At 39.6% G+C, this 10465-nt stretch overlaps 1 long non-coding RNA gene across 1 annotated transcript; it reads right to left on the bottom strand.

Annotated features, from left to right (window-relative positions):
• LOC104946848 (uncharacterized) lies at nt 1-6484 on the bottom strand. Its single transcript, XR_798502.1, has 5 exons — nt 6436-6484; nt 6284-6330; nt 5263-5321; nt 4983-5055; nt 1-4828 (listed from the first exon to the last, which is right to left on the bottom strand). It is a non-coding gene; the product is annotated as an uncharacterized lncRNA (long non-coding RNA).
• Between the last annotated feature and the right edge of the window lie 3981 nt (nt 6485-10465).

Raw genomic sequence — 10465 nt, 5'->3', positions numbered from 1 at the left:
TTTTCACATCCACATTTGTATTGTTTTTTTCATATCCTGGTTGCACACAAAGAAAATGATCTTTGATGTCGATGATTTGTGAGTATTTGATTTTATGAACGTTGCATTGGAGTTGTTGGCATTGCGCAGCAGTAATATCAACTACTGCCATCAAACACAGTAAAAAGTCATTTGCCGGGGCGAAGCTTTCAGTCAGTCCTTTCCTTCCCTTTGCACTACATGGTATTGTTATTGCCTTTCATCAGTGGACAAGCTCAATAAATCATCTTGTTACATACATAAAGTTATAGTATTCAAAATATAAAATGCCAAATTCCAATGAGTTTCACAAGGTTTAATTAGCTGACCCATTTCCAGAAATGGCCTTCAAATGCACTGAATCCAAGAAATATTTTCATGAGAAAAAGCAAGATGGACAAGCATTATGATACCAAGAACAGGCAATACAAAGCGTTAATATGAGATTATCACTGAACTGAAGCAATACAAATGATATAACAATCATTCATTCCTGCACTTCAACTAAAGAATACAAAAAGAGAGAAAAAGTTATATTTTAAAAGCAACACAGACCTCCAGATTAAAGTTTCCACTTGTTTTTTTTTAGTTTGTGATGAGATTCATTACCTAGCTAGCACGCTATAGCTACTCTTTTAGCAACAATGCAGCTCACTGCACTGGGTTTACCAAAACTGCGTTATGTAGAATATTTTTCATGTATAAGTGGATTCTATATTTTTGTGCCGAGCTAAGTTTACTCAAAATATGTACGTTTCTCCTCAGGGTATTCTTGGTTCATTCATTCCTGTCTCTACTTTGTATTACTTTCACATCATCTTTGACAAAAGATAAGCTCTTCGAATTTCTGAGCAATGACCAATATGGTGGAAGACAAGGAATGTTTTTAATGTAGATCCTGTTTTCCTTGCTGAATTGTGTTGCTCAAATCATGTATTCCTACCTAAGATGAACCTTTAGGGGTGCAAATCATTTTCACATTCTTCTGGGTGCAAGGTGTAATTATAAACACACATATAAAAAACTAAACAAAAACCTTGGTCAAAAAAGCAAAGAAAATGAACAAACTCAAAAACCCATCCAAACAAACCAACTTGTCACTCTCTATGTAACAGGTAAACTAAAACAACAGATGGCCATAAAAGCATGTTAGCATGTTGCTAATGCTCATTGACACAAACACATACGTACAAAGATTCAAATACATATTCAAACTGTATGTACAACAACATGTGTACAAAGGGGACACAAATCAAAGACAGGCTCGGTGGGAGATCAGGCACCATATTCAACAGTTTTGTGTTTTTCTGGATTTTCTTTATGTAGGCGGCCTACTTGCCCAAAAGCAAGTTGTATCTCCATCAGGGCGATTATATTACACAGGTGTTGATATGCATGTCTATAGATGAACCAGGACAGAAAAAAGGAAATGTCAAGGTTCATCAGACATGGCTGGACAGCCCATTGCTCAATGACATTCTAAATGTAGGAGCTTATTGAGAAAATGAGTTTACTTGTTGCCATTTGTCCTGAAACATTACCCTAGCTTGTGACACCAATTTTAGGAAAAGACTCTCCTGCTTCCAAAAACCACAATACCTAATTTAGGGAGGGGTCTGGCTAGTAAGAGATTTTAGTTTTTGTCGTGTAAACAAGTGCACGTTAACTCTAGCAACATGCTAACGCTAGATTCCAAATGAGATCTGTCCACTATAAAAACACATCTCAAACAAAGATATCATCTAGTCCAAATTTGAAAAAGGGTAATGTTTTCCCTGCAACCATTTAGTTTAATGCCATCCAGGTGGATCCAACATAAACATGAAATCTGTGTACGTGCCACCTTAGCATCTTACAAGGACAATGTTTAATACAGAGTGGACTGGAATAAAAAATTTAAAATCTCAGTGTCAAAGAGTCAGCTGTGAGCAGATGCATCCTCCTAAGTTAAAGTATAATCAGAATGACAGAGGGAATAATAAGACACTCAGTCAGTGCCTGAGTCAGTTGTGTGTATAAGCCATGTAGGTCATGTAAATAACAGGACGCCGGATTAACAGCACACAACCATTTACAGCATTTGTACATCAACTCCAAGAATCAGGGCCAGGATACACAAAATAAAACTGAATAACTTGAATTGCACTGCACATAAATTCATTTCTTCTACTTCCATTTCACATGGTCATTCGTACGGAAAGAAACCCTATGGAAATCTGAGCCAAAAACAAGGTAGCTTACTGTAAATAAAGGGTACAAATTCTAAAACCTTTAGTTCCTATCATAACAATACAGAAATTCAGACATGTAGAAGAGTAATGAATATATAATAAAACACCACAGTGGAGCCAGTTTGAATGTTAAATCTTCAAGCTTCTCCATATACGCCAGGACATAATGACAAAATAAATTTGACCCGCACTGAAAAAATACTGTGTAACACCTCGAAGCAGCCAACTGTGCATTTTATTCTCCCATCTGCAACATGTATTCATGTACAGGGGCCCTAATGCCGTCACATAAGCAATAATACATTCAGCAATAGTGAAACAAACTAAATGGTTCTTTGTATGAATGGACAAGAAAAGAGAACGTGTGTATTCAAACTAATACACAGTTTATTTCAAATGCTTACGATTAAAACATTTTTTAAATTCAGACATTGGGAGGGAAACAAATGTTATGATGACAGAATGACTGATGTTCTTTCCAATTTCCTGAATGGGTTCCCATGTATTAAATTCACAGAGAAATAACGGTGATCTTTAAATCACAGCTCTCTGAAAACAATTACAACAATACACAAGTTATAGTTGTTCATATTGTAAATGTGTCTGGCTGTAAATGAATCCAGATGAGAGACAGGCTGATCTGGTCTCAAAACACACAGATACATGAGTCAGTTATTTACATCCCTTGTAATTATTGTCAGCCGTAACAGACACCAGGAACTGAATTTAGAGGCGGATGCAGTTTTGACACAAGAGAAAGGAGACTCTCTCCTTAGGACGAGACTAAAGTGAAAATGTCAGCAATTGAAATCTTCCTGAAACTTCTTTGGCTGTAGCATTTGGCAATTCAACAGGGAAACAATTGCTGAGGGATGAATTGCAGTGTGTGGATGTAGAAATGAAGAAAGAGGAGAGTAACAAAAAGTAAATAACTGCATGAGAGGATCTTGTACACACACACACACACACACACACACACACACACACACACACACACACACACACACACACACACACACACACACACACACACCTCTCCTAATGTTTCCACCAACAGTCTGAGGAAATGGCCAAATCAACCAATCAAGTAAGTAAAACGGCGTGTGTTGGTGCAAATACAAATTTAAAAACTACAAAGAAAATGGTTGTGGTGTGAATAATTGAAGCGGGGGAAATGGAAATATATTTGTCTTTACCCCTAACAACGTGCAGGATCATAAAAACTCAACAAACAGGTTGCCAGTTGTGCTTATAATACGTCCTCTCATTCAAAAGCAAGTTCATGCAAAATCTCGTGCCATGCCTGCATGTCTCCGTGTTTGTGCTCAAAAGGCTAAAAAAGATAAACCAGCTCTTATGTGTTAGAAATACACACGTATAGTGGTGAAGGGACTGAAATGCTGTGTGTTGAAATGTCAATTTGAAATAAACAACAGCGTTACACAAGCAGATTCCCATTCATGTGAGTGTTGGAGCAAGGAGACAGACAAGACTATATGTGTGCATGTGCGTGTGCGTGTGTGTGTGTGTGTGTGTGTGTGTGTGCACCACTGAAGACAGCTGGAGGAACAGTACGTAGGACATTGGACGAGGGAAACGATGACGCTGATGTTTGGATGGTTCTGCTTCTAGAGGCTTCACATCTGTTGTGGGCGTGTTCTGGGCCACATGTCTCTCCACACCCCTGAGTGTGTTTGGTTCTCCTCTTCCTCTCATTTTATGGTTGTTTTTTTTCTGTTTTTTTGGTTACAGTGATCTGCAGCTTCTGATGCAAATGGTTTTAGATGCGTTGAGGGTGGTGATGGAGCCGGCCAAGCCTGGTTGTGAAGTCTCGGTAGGAAGACAGGTGGTACTCGTTGAAGCTGGCAGTGTTGATGTTTCAGTTCAGTGGGTCAAGCTCACGTTTATTTCAAGACTTTGGCCAGAGCAGTTTCCATAGAGATTTTTTGCAGATGATAATTGAATGCAGGTCATCTCGCCACAATGTTATGGAGGTTATGTCATACACAGACTGCCCTTTGCATGCCATCCAATCTTCAGTCGGGATAAACTCTTCTTCTGCGGTCCTGGGCAAACTCATTCGCTGGATGGAAACAGGAGAGCTCTACTTGAGATCTACAGATTTCTTCACCAATTTGTAGCACCACAGGGATATTCAAACCAAAACCTATTTTTATCAGTTTCATTTCAATGCATCAGTGGTCCAGCACTGCGACCATGCAGCTAGATCCTAGATAGTCTGGGTTGAGTAGACTGTGCCGACTGGACGTGTCTTATTGGAAGAGAAAGTAGGACCCTCCAGGATTTTAGACGTTCTAGGTTCTGGTTGATTTTCTGTTCATGAGTAGCATCTGAGCTGGGTATGAAATGCTTTGTTGCTCTGGGTTGGGTCTGCTTGGTTAAGAATCTGGCTCTGGGTTAGAGGTTCAGTCAGCAGAGGTAAGAGATTTCAGGACAGGCCAGAATGGGATGTGGTTCTGGTTTCTTGTTCAGTGGGAACTACTACTGGTCTCAGGTCGAGCTTTAGTCCGTGGAGCTCCGTAGAGGGTCACTGATGCTATGTGGTTATTCTGCATCACCTGCGAGAGAGGAATACAGAAAGAGAATGTTAGAATGGATTGAATCACATATTCTGAATAAGGTAAACAATCATTTTAAGTGTACTGCTGTTTGCATCAGGCCTTTTATACACATTGGAACATTAGCTAAGTCCAAAGAGATGTGTGTTCTGACCTCAAAGATCATCCTCTGCAGTCCGAAGCAGAATGTAGAGCCGAAGGGGTTTGTGTTATTAGCGGATGAGGACCTGCCAAACACAAACATGTCATTATTTCAGAGACAGTTTGCATACAGATTTGAAAGAGTACCACTTTCAAGTTACCTCAAGCCCCCAGACTGCCAAAGCCTTAAACAACATCTAAGTTGTAACTTTAAAATTATCTTAGATGTAAGTGGGACACATTTAAAGAAGCAATGGTGCAATGTGACCAGATTCAAGAGCATATGATCGTACCTGTGGAGCACTACGGGTTTTTCCATTGGGTGCCCGAGCAGTTCCTGGATCTGGTCCCACTGATAGGGGAAGAAGAAGAAGACATACTTTATTAATCCCATACAGGTTTACACACACAGGGGAGGACATACGCACAAACAAAGAGGATACATGCACACACACAACATGCTGACGCCAGTACCTGGCGGTAGTTTCGAGGTTAGGTGCCTTGCTCAAGGGCACCTCGGAAGTGGCCTTGGAGGTGAACTGGGTAAATATGAGGTATATGTTCACCTCTCCAGCAACCAGCTCACTCCATTCTTTTTTTTTGTTGGTCCAATCGGGATGTGAACCGGTCTTCGACCCTTCGGTTCCAAAAACAACTCCCTACAGACTGAGCCACTGCCGCCTCAAACCACACTTAGCAGAATATTCAAGAGACACATTTTGTGGCAGTGTACACAAAAAGGCTTGTTTTATCCACTGCCATGCATCACAAGATCACAAGACCTGTACAACAATATTTGTCAACAACAACTACTTTGTAGTTTGTATTAGCTTCCAGGTGATAGTACTGTAGCTAGGCCTCTGTGTACGAAGTATAAAAACATGGTTGATCATCACATTATCTCTGAAGTAAAGAACAAATGCGTTTTTCTCTAAACTAAAAGATCATATAGGACCATATGAATTTGCATCAAGCTAAAGTGAGTCCATTTTTTTAATGTGTTAAGTGGATAAAAGTAATTTCATATGACTGCAATGATATGTCTTCCTCGGAAGTAACATTGGAGGAAACAGAATCAAAAAGTCTTTCATAATATCAGACTTTTATGGATATCAAACAATGGCAATACGGAGAAGATATTGAAGAAAAACCACAGTCTAAATTAGAAAGCTGAACTCTTTGAAGACTCCAGGAGAAGCGACTATGTCCGATCATTACAGCCCCACCACAGTGCTGCGCCACCTTGTTCATTTGCAACAAAGCAACGGCCTCCGGCTAAATGTAACAGTGCTATAAACTCTGTCTATAACTCACCTTGTTGTAGGTGGTTAAGATGCAGTCCTCCGTCTGGGAATCAGCTCCTTCAGGAGTGGAGAGACACAAAGAACAGAGAAAGCAGCAATAGATCAAAAATCGACATCACGCTGGAATCATTCTTTGAGATACATGACTGATAAGGGTCTCACCTTTCTTAATCACTAGAGGAATCTTAAAGTCACATCGATGATAGCTGTGAGGAAAGAGAAAACATAATTATACGCATAGAAAATTCAATCAATGATACAGTGTAAAGGGTAAAAGTTGAGAAACAAATGCTAATAATATGAGCCCTGTGTGTAGATAATGTAGATGATGCAGCATGAGGCTGCAATGTTTCTGTACATTTTCTATTGTATCTACCAATCATTTTTCCAGAATCTCAACCATCTGCATTCATAGTGAAATAGGGGGGGTCCCTTATAGATACTGTATTTTTACATTAGTGAGCCGGATCATTTGGCTCGGCTCTCTTAAAGCGCCGGCTCTTTCGGCTCCCAAACGGCTCTTCATGTTACCACAGTTTACCATGGAGCCTTAGGCCCAATCCAATCCCTCGACCCTACCCCTCCGTGACGGAGTGAACTCCGTCTGTAGCCACACTCGCAGCTCAACGAGGCTCCCTCCTGTCAGATGGAGGGAGTAAATACAGCGGCAAGCTTTGGGACGGACTCCCCTCTCTCCGGCAGAAACAGGAAATGCCGTAACTGTATGTAACAACAGTTTCAAATCAGCATCTCTTTGACAAAAAGTTTAAATGAATAACTCAAATAAAACTCCAAACATCTTTCATTGTGTTTCAAAGCTCTTTTAGTTTTAAACCTGATGTTTATAAGCTTCTTAGTTTTTGCAACAGTCTGTAAATATACACAACTTTATAATAAAATGCACACATTTACCTTTTTCTAGACTAAACACAGGTATGATCCTAAGTTAAAACATATGAGGGGTTGTTAACATCGCAGTTTATCAGTGGATGTTTGCTGGAACTACTTGTTAACAGCTTGTTTGCTGCGGAAACACACAGCGCGACTCCGGTCAGGTAGAGACCGGTCTCAAGTCAGCACCGCTGCAGACTCGCTGTTTGAGGGCTTGATAGCCCACTCCCCCTCCACACCGCTCCACACTCGTAGGCGGACCCTCCGCGTGAACGCGCAAACGGAGGGGTAGGGTGTAGGGGGCGGTTTGGGAATAGGCCAACCCCTATCCCCTTGTTGAAAATAGTTTGTATTTTGTCCTTCCTTTGTCTCTGTCTGTTTGATTTTGTGTCTGTCTACGGTGTTTTGATGTAAGTGAAAATCGGTGGTTTACTTCGATGTCTTAGGCATTGCTTCGGGTCTAGATACCGGGGTTTTCTAGTGGAGGCGACATGTGACACAAAAATTGTAAACAAACACCCTGAGCAAAAATACAACTAACTCTGTTAGGGTCACCGTCTGTTTTAATGAGTAACCGATATTCGGAAGGGAATGTTTATGTAGAAATATACTTTAAAATTAATTCAATGGATACTGCAAATTAAGACGATTAACGCATTTGACGGACTGAATTGGGTTGTTCGTAAAAAGTTTGGAATAAGTCGGTAGTCTTACAAGAAAACACGTAAGTTAGAGTAAATTGTTGTAAGTTTGTCGTGACCACTACTAGTAAATCAATATTCAACGACCAAGTCAAGTGTATATTTGTCTATTTTTCGGTTAAAAGTCAATAACGTCTTGTACTGTTTATTTCCGGTTGTAAAGAGAAATTAGACGGACTGGTATTTTTCTGTTTATTATCGTAATGAACTTTGTATATAGCGTAAATAAGTAGAATTATTAACCACAAGAAAAAAAATAAAATCTACTTCTTAGGTGAGAGCCAGAGGTGTGTTCGTCCAAGAAGTTTACATTGCTGATGAAGAAGTTGATGAAGTGGGAGCCCTTCACCCCATACATTTGAGCCGGAATGAGAAACACACGTAGTCCCAAAGGCGATGCTAAAAAAAGACGGCCAGTTTACAGGTCGTCTTAAATAAAAATGCCTGTTTAAAGCTTGAATGGCGGCAGTACATAAGCTATTATTAGTTATTATTAACACATTCGTCTCGAAAGGCAATCCGTCGTTAATGGCTGATTCTGGCCTATACGACGTACAAATTTTTGAGTCAATTACCCTCAGTAACAATATATATAACGAAGTCAACATATTAGCATTGTCTAGTTTTCAAGTCTAAAGTAAAAAAGTTATTTAACGACGCGAAAGGTGTTTGTTGTATTAATAATGTAAGTTTGTTTGATGAATAATCGACCTATTTCAAATGTAGTAAGTTTTCGAAATGTAATTGAAACCTATTATTGTGTCCCTCTTTTGCGCTAGGAGAGAAAAGAAGAGAGGGAGAGAGAGGACTGTCCGGGAGTTCAAAGAGTACGCGGGCGATTTTGTGCACCGCCCCTGAAGTCCACTGTACGGTCGTCGACTAGACTAGAGAGAGAGCCGCAGTTATGAAGTGAACGCAAATCACGGTATAGCTAGTCTGGTCGAAAGGACCTTAGCCGGAACATGATCTCTCGTGGCTAGTTTGTAATTCTCCGTTATAGCCGTTCTATTACCTGGCCGCCGGTTAGCTCTAGCTTTGTAGGGATCACACGTATGCAAACTAATGGCTCCGCGTCTGTTCAACTATATCACTAAACGACATATAAGTAAAATTAGAGTGGAATATATCTTAAACACAATTTAACGACTAAAGACGGAACGTCACTAAGACGGAACGTCTATGGTTCGTCTCCGGGGACTCAGGAGAACAATTAATAGTTATCAGGAACGTTAATTGTCCCCGTAAGGGGTCTCTGTAAAAAGGAGTCTATTATGTCGATTTTAGAACAATCAAATTAACTACGTGTAGGAGTCCGGGAACTCTTAACCCAGTGTGTCATTTGCTCCTGTTTCGCAGGAAAACTTGAATAGTTTTTTATATAAGTAAGGATCATTCAACTGAAGTTCCACTTTTTATTCAAGTGTCTTCGGGAATCAAGATGTTCTATGCGTAATTTGAAGACAATTCGCGCACTTTTACGCACACGAAACTTTCTGCAAATCCTTCTTCAGACAGATAAAGGTCATTTATATACACTAATAACAGAGCTTGGTATAGCACACGCACAAACATAACTAAAGAGACAAATAAGAAAGTACAACCACCCCATGATTTAACGGCGTTTGTAACACCTCTTTAATCGGAATTTGTACAAAATAATGAGACATACTTCTCTCTTCGGTCAAGACGTACGCGTCCTCTGATCTTCTCGACCCCTCCTCTGTAAGAGGTAATCTAATGTCGTAACTTTTATAGTCCCTCTCCAAGGATATATAGATACTTTATATACACACGACAAACTAATGACGATAGTATATTATCGATTATCACATTGTTCTTCGACCCTTTATCCTCTTCACTTTGAAACATAAACACATACATAAGTACTAGAACACTCACTCTTGAGTAAATGTGGGTCTCCCTATAAGAACACATCTATTGTAGAGTTGACGACTTTCCGACGTACTGTTTACTCCACACATGAGTATGACGCGGAACACATTTTCAAAACTGATAAACTTTTCGTAGAGATCCTGGACGAACTCTCGCTTTCGATTACAAAAGAGCAATAATAAACTATACTTGAAGCATTAAATTTACATAATGCATTATAAATCGGGTTGATATTGTGTGCATATAGAATTTTGTATAAAAATTGAACACACACCATTGTGTGACCTAACGAAACTTAAAAGGAGTCAATTAGACTGGGTAGTCTTTCCTTGCGCCGCGCTCGTCTCAAGACGAGGTTGTTATAGAATATACACCAACAAAAAATAATAATAATACACCAACAAAAGAACAAAAAAAGAACAAATTCTTGAGTAGGTGAATAAAAATTTGAACACAATAACTCAATAAGGTGGCAAACTAATAGTTCGTCTTATAAAAAAAAAAAATTCTTCGGCCTTACTTCAGAACCTGCTTTTTTTTCCAACGACACAACTAAAATGAAATTTAACAACATTTTACAACTTGTGGAGTCGAGCAGGTATCATTACATGAAAACGCTATCGAACGGTTTGTACCAACACCTCTGCGGTCACTTCTACTCGCGACTTCTCTATTATCTACTCTCTCGCTCGCTTCTTTTTCTGATC

The sequence above is a fragment of the Notothenia coriiceps genome, unplaced genomic scaffold, assembly GCF_000735185.1.
Source record: "Notothenia coriiceps isolate Sejong01 unplaced genomic scaffold, NC01 NC01_scaffold00011601, whole genome shotgun sequence".
NCBI lineage: Eukaryota > Metazoa > Chordata > Actinopteri > Perciformes > Nototheniidae > Notothenia > Notothenia coriiceps.
This window is presented reverse-complemented; position numbering and strand designations above follow the sequence as displayed.